General features: G+C 33.1%; 1 long non-coding RNA gene and 1 pseudogene across 1 annotated transcript; both read right to left on the bottom strand.

Annotated features, from left to right (window-relative positions):
• Positions 1 to 589: 589 nt before the first annotated feature.
• On the bottom strand, positions 590 to 2729 carry LOC123891999 (annotated as a pseudogene).
• A 5070-nt stretch (positions 2730 to 7799) lies between these two features.
• Positions 7800 to 11387, bottom strand: LOC123889344. Its single transcript, XR_006802461.1, has 3 exons — positions 11221 to 11387; positions 11036 to 11129; positions 7800 to 8169 (listed from the first exon to the last, which is right to left on the bottom strand). It is a non-coding gene; the product is annotated as an uncharacterized LOC123889344 (long non-coding RNA).
• Between the last annotated feature and the right edge of the window lie 719 nt (positions 11388 to 12106).

Here is a 12106-nt window from a genome sequence, read left to right as displayed (position 1 = left end):
ATAGTCATAATTATTTAACAATTGCTTATAATAAACGAAAAATATGATTGAAACATATATGTAGGACTTTGAGAATATGATTTAAGAGTATTTACGGCCCAAAATAAATAGAGAGAGATATTTATAAGAATAATATAACATTTTTAAGCAAATAATAAGATGAGATGTTAAATTCTTCTAAAATAAACTTTCTTTTTCGGGTGTCGGGTCTCGAACCAAGTTCCTCTAGGTTGAAGATTAACTCCTCAACCAAGTGACCTCTCGAGAGACATGCAAAATAAACTTTCTTTACCTGAGCCAAATAACTGAACCTAAATTCAAATATATGAAATCATCATCCAAACTTATATATTGGCAACAAAAAGTATTTAAGGTTTATATATAGGCTAAATTGCAGTTTTGGCCCCCCACGTTTCATAATTGTGCGATTTTGGCCCCCCAAGTTTCAAATGAGCGATTTTGGCCCCCCACGTTTGCCCCCTTTTGCATTTCTTGGTCCCCTTGACTATTTTGACCAAAAACCTGCTGACATGGAATATTTTTGACACGTGTCTTAATTGTATTGGCCAACCAAAGGTAGCTATTTGATGACTTCTAATAGATAACTACATTAGATAGCTTCTACTATTGGCAATGTCCTTCATTTTATATCGCATCACAAATGGTTTAAAATTATAGAAAAGGCACATATATAAACAGAGATATACTTTTCAGATGCATTAACGAAATCTTCAACCTAAACTAAACGGAACGTCAAATAACTGCAAAATGCTCCATCAGCTTTTGATTCCCATCAAACCTGAAAGTCAAACAATCATTACATAGTTCCAAAATCGGTAAATTGGGATTAAATAACTTCAACATAGTCAGCCACAAGATAGACAAAGAAGAATCCACAACTCCAAATTTTCCAATTAAATTGAGATCACCACTTGTCTGCATTTTCTCAACAAAGACTGCAAGCAAACATAGTTCCATATAAAATCTTCCACACTAAATTACTGGCAGCAATCATTACAGCAAACTCCCAAAAGTTATATATACATACCTGAAGTTCCAGACTTTGCTATGGTACCCAAATTCTTTACTAAATCCTCCTTTGTCATACTCATACCAATACCTTTGTCTCAAATATATAGAATTTTCTTTTCTTTATCTAACTTAATCTGTAACAGTACGTAACACGGTTTAATTATACGAAATAAACCACTAAAAAAACAATTAACTATAAGCATTTCTTAGGTATTCATCATAAATTAACAAAACAAATATAGGAAAATAAACTAATTAACTAATCTAATGATATAAATAGATGCTTAAATTAAATATTTAGAAATGATAACCTGGATTTCAAGCTTGGCGTTGTCACCTTCACCTAAAATCTCCTTGTCAGTGAGGGAAAGGAACCTAATCTTGTCCAATGCCTACAATATAGAACTCATTTGTGATCAATACAAAGTTCTATTTCTTGTATAAAAATCAAAATGCAACGATTATCCAATTCAAAAACAAGAATAAGCTTACACTAGAAGCATTTGAAATAAGTCTTGACACTTCCGCTTGAAACTCAAACTTCTTCGTGTTACTCCGATGCAATCTCTTCGAGAACGATTCCAATTCCCTTCATTCACACAACAAAATCACAAATCAATACATAAAAACATAGAAACAGATATGGAATGAGAGGATCGTGAATTGTAATTCATAGCCACCTCTTAACCACATTTGAATCTATTGAAAGTCTATGTGGAACAGCGCCGATATTATCCTCCACCTTCGGTGGAATTGCAAACGCAAATGGACAAAACAAGAAATTGCAAACTGAGAAGTGTGAACGAAATGAAATCAGAAACCAGAAAAGAAACTAGAAACTACAATTGTGAACTCGTGCAAAATGACGTGCAAAATGAAATCAACATGAAATTAGAAATAAACTTATGAAACTTAATAGTAAAAGGAAAAATAAAACAAATAGAAGCCACATAAACAAAATCCAAATAAATAAATAAAACTAGAACTGTGAAGTCACAACAAAATCGCAAGATGAACATAATAGAATGGAGAAGACCCAAAAACAAAATAAAATTGCGAACTTACAGAGATGGATTGAAGAGATTTTGCAGAAATCCTGAAATTAAAGAAAAGATACGTAAGATATTCAAATTGGAAAAAGAAGAAGAAAGCAAAAAATAGAATAGAACCTTACATTGAGGAGTGAGATTAGGGTTCATTGTGGTCTCACAATTGCTACGATTGGAAGTTGAATCGTGAGATTAGGATTCGTCGCGGTCTCTCTATTAGAAGCAGCGATTGAGTGTCAAAATCAAAGGGATTAGGGCAATTGTTGAACTCGAAGGTATGTGGACGTGAATTGGACAAGATTTGATATAATCCCCCTTATTAGCCCATTATGTGTGAAGTGTGAACTCTCCAATTCACCATCTTTCAATGGAATTTTATTTTCAAGACATTAGAAAAGCACAAAAATTGAAAGCTTGCATTCCTACAATTGATAACAGGAAAAATAGAAACTCAAATTTCTTGTTTTGTAGTATGGCTGATACCTGTTATTTAGCATAGATACAATTTCATAAACGCAAGTTTTCTAGATATGTACATTACAACTCACATTTAAGTTCATGAATGTTAGTATTGGTAGAGCCTCATATTACCAACCTATCTACCTTTGGAACAAAACCACAAACAATCTTACAGATTTCACATCCCATTTCACTTTTACCACAGATTCACTACATTTTATCCAAAACCTAGTTATTTAACTCATTTTAACTAATCTTCCTTTAACAATCAGATTCTTTAATTGGTATATCTATGAAAAGAATTAGTTTGATGTGTTAATCAGAGAAAGTAGAAAGAATTACCCAAAAGATGACGAGGATATAAATGACTTAATTAAAAAAAATATGTAGGTACACAAGGTAAAACAAATCACTTTCTTTGTTTAAGACTTTAAAGTTGTTGCAGGCAATTACAGAAGAATAATTTTCAAATTTTTTTTTTTCCATTCAATCCACCACCACAGCTGCAATATAATTTCAACATTATGAATACACGTGTAAATTTATACCTTCACATTATTAATAATAATTGAAATGATACATAACATAAATCAAGTTGTTGAATGTGTAGTGGTCTATTTTCATTCCAAAGAACGGATACTTGAACAAATTAGAAAAGTTCCCCAAATGCATAAGTTTAGAAATCATAGAACACAAAGAACGTCATCTTTTAATGCAAAAGAAATCCGAAATCTTAGAGTGCAAATTTAAAAATAGAAATCAAAGAAGAATAAGAGAAATCCAAATACCTTATGACCGAGACGAGGTTCAATTGCGATGAATAATGGTGAACGATGCAAACACGATGAAGAGTTTCTGGGTTCAACGAACTCTAGAACAATGGGGCAGATGGTTTTAGGGTTTTAACGAGTTCTGGGTTCTGGTTTAAACGAGTTGAGCTTCTGGGTTTTAGGGTTTCAATGAGTGAGATTGAGTGACTATGGAAGAGAAGAGTAAGGGTTTTTGGGTAAAGATGGAGATTGAGTTTGAGTTTGGGTTTGGGTGGAAGACATGAAAAAATTTTGATTGGGTGATAGGTTTTGGGTGTGGGAGAATTTGAGATTGAAGAAGAAAAGGTTTCTAGGTTCGCGTAAAAAGAAACCGAAGGTTTTGGCATACGAATGTCGTTTTAAGAAAAATATTGAATTATGAAAATTATTTAACAAAATAATAGCATATATTAGAAAAATAAAAACAATAGCGACGGAATTTACGGTCGCTAATAATCGGTCTCCAATTCGGTCTCTATAGTCACTTAGTGACCGATGTAGCGACCGATTTGCTTTTTGACTTTCACACTCGAAATTTGGTCTCTAATTCGGTCTCTATAGAGACTGAATTATTTCGGTCGCTAAATCGGTCTCTAAAAGCGAATTTTCTAGTAGTGAAGGCTACCAAAATTCTTCCAGCCAAATTTGAAACTAAGAAGGATTGAAACGAGTGTACCTCAGAGCTTAACCCTTTTGGCTTGGGAATCTCCAAAGAGAGAGTCCAACTAATCAGCGCAAACTTGGTTTCCATATCTAGAATAGAGAAAATGGATCCAAGCCAAACAAAATTATTTATCAATGAAAATAAGACCACAAGAAAACATTGTGTTTAGTTGTGTGTGTATATGAAGGGAGAGAGCGGGGGGTTACATCGGGAGTCAGCCACTGACCTGATACCGCTATAGCGAGACAAGTTCAAAGATGATTCAGGTAAAGTAAGGGCATAGTATGCTGGCAACCCTAGCGAAATAGAAAGCAGCGAAACATTTAAGTTATTGGACGAATGAAAAGGACTAACTAACAAACATATTAATATTAAGCTTGTAGAGAAAACATTAGAAAGAAAGCATCGAAACATTTAAATTAATGGACAAATGAAAAGGACTACCCAACGAATGTATTGTAAAAATATTAAGCTTGTAGAGAAAACATTAGAAATTAGTATTCAGATTGGAAACAAACCAAGAAGCTACTATACCATCAACACCATGTTCAATAGTTTCACAGATTAAACAAACTCTCATTCTTTTCAAGGGCTTACTTTCCAAAGAACTTGCAGAGACAAAATGACATTATTTATTATTCACTGTAGAAAAAAAATTGGATTATAATAAAACGCTAGCAAAAACGTCAACAATGACTTATCATATTGAACAGAGATTATACCAAACAATGTCAATAAACACTGGCAATAATGAGAAATTAGAAAGCTTACAATATTTGTACCAAACATGATAAGAATTCTTCCCTGCTTACTTGAGGCGGCATCAAATCTATCATGACCAGAAATTGCATGGAGGAGAATCCTAGTATTAGTGAACAATGAACCAAAGTAGCCAATGCCATCAAAGTGATGATGCATACACCATAAGTCCAAATGTTGACACAAGCCCATATGTTGGCTTGAAACCTACGACACGGCAAAAAGATGTTGACTGGCTCAGATTTCCACCAGTATCACTTCTCAACGATACTACACACTATCTGGAAGGAAATTCATAATATTAAAAGGAATAAGCAAGCAAGCCAATTTCAAAAAGACATTATTAAGTTCTTAGAGGAAGCAAATCAAGTTTTTAATGCTAAAGAATTGAACCATTAATGATATTATATATGAAATAGAGTGAACTTCATATAATGTCTTAAATCTCTAATATATTTAAATGAATATGCAGAAATCTAGCTTGTAACAGAAGACAACAAAAGATTGATAGATATTGATCAACAAGTACCAAAGAGTCTTACTTATGAAGAAAAAAAGTATGAGCATTGGACCACAAAAACAATAGGGCAAGAACCAGAATTGAAATGACACAAATGAGAGTAAGAAAGTGATATTCAAGCATATATAAAAACACCCAAACCGCAGTTTCTACACTTCCATAAGAATACATTAGCAGCTGGAAATCACAAATAGAAAACACGCAAAGAAGAAAAACGCATATTCTGTTCATCTTCTTCAAATCGCAGAGCTCTTCTTCTTGAGTTCTTCTACTGTTATCACTCGTTACGAAATAGTCTTCCTTGATTCCCTTCGTCTTGGCTTTTCACATCACCATGGGTATTTGATAGAGATGTCAAAATGGGTTAGCCCGAATGGGCCGGCCCGCCAAGCCCGATTTTTTCCTGGGCTCGGGCGTTGAAAATTCTAGCCCGAATTATTTTCGGGTTTTTTAGCTCGGCCCGATAAAGCCCGATTAAAATATGGGCTTTCCTGAATGGGCCATGTGCGGCCCGCAAGCCCGAAAAAATTAAAATTAAAATTAAATATAAATAATTTGTTTTGATTGATTTGAACTTAGTTCGTAATATAAATTAAAAAACACCGTCCGCTACTTAAGTAACGGATGAGTAAAAATAAGGCACCCGAGAAACTCGTAGGTAGAGGATAAGTTAAAATAGGGCGCGCGAGAAACTCGTACGTGGCAGATGAGAAAAAATAGGGTGCGCGAGAAACTTGTAAGCAGCGGATGCGTAAAAATAGGGCGCGCAAGAAACTTATAAGTAGCGGATGACTAAAAATAGGCGCGCAAGAATGTCGTAGGTAGCGGATGAGTAAAAATATGACGTGCAAGAAACTCGTAAGTAGCGGGAGTGTATCCGGTGAGAACTGATAATTATTATGAGATACGAGAATTAATAATAATGATCATCAGATTTAATTGACGCATTAGATTAAAATACTCTCACTCACTCAAAATCTCATGTGATTCTAATCGGAGGTAGTAATTATAATCTTTCCTAATTTAAATTCCACCTTCAACGACTAGAAGAGACTTATGAGATTATTAAAAATCAAGATGTACATATGGATGAAGTAGCACGCATGAATAAAACAGCTGGAAATTAAATTAGGAAAGATTATAATTAGAAAGATTTTTCAATCCTCACAAATAAAATCATACGAGACTTTGAGTGACTGAGAGTATTTTAATCTGATGCGTTAATTAAATCTAATGATCATTGTTATTAGTTCTCGTTCCTCATAATAGTTATTAGTTCTCATCGGATACAGTGAGTAAAAATAAGAAGCGCGAAAATTATTGATTATATTTATAATGTTGAGTTTGGCGACTAAATGTAAAATAAAAAATAAATCGGGCGGCCCGAAAGCCCGACAACCCGTACCGGGCCGGGCTCGGGCACTAATATTGGTAGACCGTTTTTTATCTGGCCTTTTTGGCCCGGCCCGACGAAGCCCGACCGGCCCGAATTTGGCAACAAAAAGTTTTGACAGCTCTAGTATTTGACACCGACAAGCAAGAAGCTTTTCTGCAACAAAAAAATTGAAGAAGACGAACCACCTCTGCTACCACCTTTGGCTACTCGACATCTTCTTTCTTCTTTGCGTGATTTATCCTTCAATCCCAGCTTTGATTCAGGAACCCTAATTTTTGCCCTTTCTTCTTTGCGTTTTTCTTTCTTCTTTGCGTGATAATTTATTTTGTTTTTTATTTTTTAAATCTAATATATTAATCTTTTTTGGGTAAGTATATTAAGTTTCTATCCTTATTTTTCAATTTTTATTTTTTTTAAAAATCTACATGTTATTTTTCGTTTTACTATTTTAAAATCAAAATGACATGCCAGCCAAAAATTCCACATCATCAAAAATGCTAGTCAGCGTCTGCTAAATCATCAATTACTTGACATGTCAGCCAAAAATTCACCTCAAGGAACTTTTTAAAAGTTTTGGTATTTTTTTGGGAGTAAAATCAAACTTTTTTTTACAGGGGCTAAAATCAAAACAATCCGTAATTGCAGGGACCGTTTTCATATTTAAGCCTTTATTTTTTTTTAACGGCTATCTAGATATTTGGTGACTTTAAGTATATCGTCTCGCTCAGTTCTCGCGTTTGCGCTTAAAAGAATCATATCTTCGCGTTTGCGCTTAAAAGAATCATATCTTCGTGTTTGCGCTTAAAAGAATCATATCTTCGCGTTTGCGCTTAAGTTTTACAAAAGTGAAAAAATTATATCGTAAACCCGTTTAATTAAAACAATTCACTCCTTAATTAATTTTAGCTCCTTAGCTTGAAAAAATATAATGTGATCAAATTCTCATTATAATCGATATAAAAAGTCTTTGTTTAAATTTTGAGAGTCCATAAAATAGAAAACAATAAAACAAATGGCAGAATTCTATTTAATATTTCAAAATTCTAATGTCTGATATAGCAACTTATTGGCCTCTAGGGCTTACTCCAACTGTCATCCATAGTCACATAAATACAACATAAAATAATAAAATATATTGGTCGGCAATTCATCAATCAACTTTAAAAATCCAGCTAACTCACAATAACATAAAATTAAAATCGAGAATACAAACTTGGAGGACATCCAAGTTAGACCTAAAACAAATGACAACTGTCTTATTAAAAATCTTACCTTTAAATTTCGTAGGAAAAATCAGGAGAAGGAAAAAAGAGTGCAATGTGCTAACAAAAAACTAACATAATCTATCTTAGTGGGGAATGGGGGATAGCATCCCACTATTATTTTTTTGAGAATAATCCAACAAACTCATAGAACACCCTGTTGCTCCACTTTATTTTCATGAACAAACACCTCGATACTAGTTCGCGTCCGCGTTGCGCCTGCATATAATTCATTAAAGATAATATGTAAAAAACACGGGGTGAGATAATTTACAAATCACTTCAGTGGTATAACTATTTCAATTTATTGAAACCAATACACAGAAATACATTTGAAAACCAAACCTTCAAAGATGTACATATACTTGTAACAAGACATCCTTAAGATTGTTAAGATAATATATTAGTGATTTAATAATGTAATGGGCTTTTGGTTGTAATTGGGCTTTGGGCATAATAGTAATTTAGTTTATTTATGTTTTTTATATATTCCTAAGACAACTCATTGTATTCTAAGCCATTGTAATGTAATTCTATGAAACCCTAGCCGTCACTTTGTTATTTTCTTATTTTATATACTTGATTCTAACATGGTATCTAGAGCAAGGTTTGATCCGCCTTGAATCGTTCGTCGCCGCTTCCGTTGTTGTGTTCCCAAAAGTTTGGGAATGAATGTATTTGATTATTGATTTTATTTGTTGTGTCTCCGCTGCGAAAAGAAATAAGTATCGGTTTTGGAAAGAAAACTCTGTCTGTGGGATCTGAAATTTCTGTTTGACGTTGTTTTGTACTTGTGGCTTTGAAATTAAATTGTGAAGTAGCGCTACCTGAAAAGCATTTGTTTTAGGAAAAGCTTGGTACACGCAAGCTTTTGTGAAACAAAATTGTTGGATTTGTTCTCCTAGTCCGTAAAGCTTTGGCAGCTTGGTTTGTTTGGCTAATTGTGTGTTTTGAATAAGAAAGAAGAAAAACGCATACGGCGGTGGAATGGAAGACTCTCGGTGGAATTTAAAGGCCACTATATATATTTAAAGTCTTTTGCAATTTGCTAATTGGCAAGTATGGTGATTAGTGTTCTGGTTAGTTCTCTTGGTAACTAAGTGGTTTTGTCGATTTTGAGTTAAGGTCTGGTATGATCGATGTTGTTTTATGTCTGCTGGTTGATTGTTAATTATAAGAAAAAGAAAAAAAAAAAATTCTTCCGTTACGGCATGTTGTCAGAGTAGGAATATAGTGTGATGTGAGTTTCTTAAATAGTGTTATTGTTAGATTTTTTTTTTTTTTCTTTTGCTGGAGAGTACCAATCGGAATGAGGTGTTGTTGTTGCGAGGGAGATATTGGATTTGAGTTTGTTCATAAGGTGCTTGATGATAGTCATAGGTTGGATACCAAGTGCTATGATCGGTGGTTTTGTCTGCATGTGCTGATTTGGGGTACTTAAGCTTGGAGTTTTGTGAAGCAATGCATGTATGCAGTAAGAGTGTTTTGTGGAAATGTCAAGCATCTTGGAAGTTCAGCAAGTTGTGGCAAGTTGTGGCAAGTTGTGCGACGCGATCCATTACTTTGCAATCTGGTTTGGCTTTTGGTTTTGGTTCTCTCTCTTTGTTTATTGTTTGATTCGGTCTATGTTGGTTTGTATGACTTGATTTGGTTCAGTTTAATTTAGTTTCGTTTGTTTGGTTCCATTAATTTGGAGATTTGTTTGAATGAATTGGTGAGTTAAAATATTGCTCACAATTTGTTTGTTTGGTGAGGTAATACTCACATTTGGTGAGTCAATTGCTCATAATTTGGTTATTTGGTGGGTCTAGTACTCACAATTTGGTTGTTTGGTGAGTCACAATAGTGCTCACAATTTGTTTGGTTTGGTGAGTTAAAATATTGCTCACAATTTGATTGTTTGGTGAGTTAAGTGCTCACAATTTGGTTTCTTCTCTTTGATTGTCTCTCTATTGAATCTTCTGTTTGAATGCTTCTTTCTCCCTCTGTTGGTTTCTTCTGTTTGATTACACTTCTCCCAATTGATTTCTTATGTCTGATTGCATCTCTCTGCTGATCTTTTGTCTGATTGTTCCCCCCTCGATGATTTCTTCTGTCTGCTTCTCCCTAATGAGTCTTTGGTCTGAATTATGTTGATTGTCTCTCCTGTTGATTTCTTTTGTTTGATTGCTCCTCTCTGATGATTTATCTTATGTTGGATTGCTCCCCTCCGTCTTTTCTTCTATTTTGGTTGCTTCTCTTTCTATTGACCGATTCTTCTGTTTGGTATTCTGGTTCTTCTCTATGTTGGTTTAGATTGATTTGATTTTGCTTGATTGGTTTGGATTAGTACAATTTGATTTGGTTTAGTTTGGACCGGATAAGTTTGGTTTGACTTGGTTTTGTTTGGACGTTTCTTGCTGCATTTTCAATGATGTCAACTCAGTTTGGTTGCTGTTCTATGTTAGTTGTTTTGGTTTGATGTCTTGTTTGACAAACTCGCAATGCTTCATGTTAAGGCATTGTGAGTTTGCGGGGAGATGTTAAGATAATATATTAGTGATTTAATAATGTAATGGGCTTTTGGTTGTAATTGGGCTTTGGGCATAATAGTAATTTAGTTTATTTATGTTTTTTATATATTCCTAAGACAACTCATTGTATTCTAAGCTATTGTAATGTAATTCTATGAAACCCTAACCGTCACTTTGTTATTTTCTTATTTTATATACTTGATTCTAACAAAGATAACATTGTAAAGTGTAAAACTCAATTATTTGCTCTCGTCTCTCTTGAGCTCTATAACTCAATTCTAATCTTCTTAGATTATAAATAAATCATGTAGGTCATATTTATCCTTAAAAATCTCAACATTGTTAATTCCCCAACAAAAACTAATAACAAAGATTTCATAATATATTAATTATGCTTCTTCATTCGATTACACCTTGTAATCGTTTATTAATTATATATATATTCCATTAAAAAAATGTTTAACATGCTTTACGAAATCGGAGAAAGATATGAAAGTATAAGAGAAATTATAAGAGTGAAATATTATGATGAGCAAAAAACTAGGAGGTAATAATAGAGAAATAAGACTTACAATATTTTTATGGCACAAAGACCTTCCCAACACTTCATTATTCCTGGAGTAGCATTTGGGAATAATTTATAACAATCTTCATGAGTATCACACTCTGTAATGTACATTAAAAATAAGAAAATATTACTAAAATAAATGAATGATTGTGTAGAAATAAACAAAATATAATATGAGAATGAGCTTACTATAGCTTGAGCCAAAGACTACAACGACAAAAAGAGAAACAAAAAGAATCAAAATATAAGCAAATTTGAGAATTTGAGCCATTTTTTCCCTTTAATTGTAACAAATTTAAATTGGCTTAATCACTTTATATAGTAAAAACCATTTCTTATGTTTACATCAATTAAGTAGTTTTTAATGATTATGTTGTTGCTGTAATTTATTTTCTAAAATTGGAATAATTATTAAATGTTTCTAAAGAACACTGATGGATAATATTTGTTCCTTTAGTTAATAGAATATATATATCACAAAAGTAACTTTGCTTGTAATTATAGAGTTCATTTTTGTTTTACCAACCTTTCATTATTATTATAATAATTTTTATTTCTTGTCTATCCTTTCATTATAGAGTGGGAAAAACTAAAATTATTTTATGTATTGGAATCCACATATCTTGAATGTCTCGCATTTGAATTTTCTGGTTAAGTAAAATATGGTTAGAATGAGAGATCCCATTAAATATTTCCAATAAAATTCTCTTGTTGAGTGATAAAAAAATCGCAAGCACACAAAATAACTTTGCTTGAAAATATAGAGTTCATTTTAGTTTTACAAACCTTTTATTATTTTATTTTATGTATTGAAATTTGTGTAACATGACCCACATATCTTGAATATGTCACGTTTGAATTTTGTGGTTAAATAAAATATGGTTAGAACGAGACATCCCATTAAAGATTTCCAATAACATTCACTTGCTGAATGAAAGCAAAACCATGAGCACGCGATACTATCATGGTTTAGTTCACTACAAGAAAATTTGTTTATACCCACGGCCATTTTTGCCATTACTCACGGCTTCACTATGAGTACATGAGATCTACCCACGGATTACCCATGGCATTG

Source organism: Trifolium pratense, linkage group LG6 (assembly GCF_020283565.1).
Source record: "Trifolium pratense cultivar HEN17-A07 linkage group LG6, ARS_RC_1.1, whole genome shotgun sequence".
NCBI lineage: Eukaryota > Viridiplantae > Streptophyta > Magnoliopsida > Fabales > Fabaceae > Trifolium > Trifolium pratense.
The sequence above is the reverse complement of the archived record's forward strand: the minus strand, read 5'-3'. Positions and strand labels throughout refer to the sequence as shown.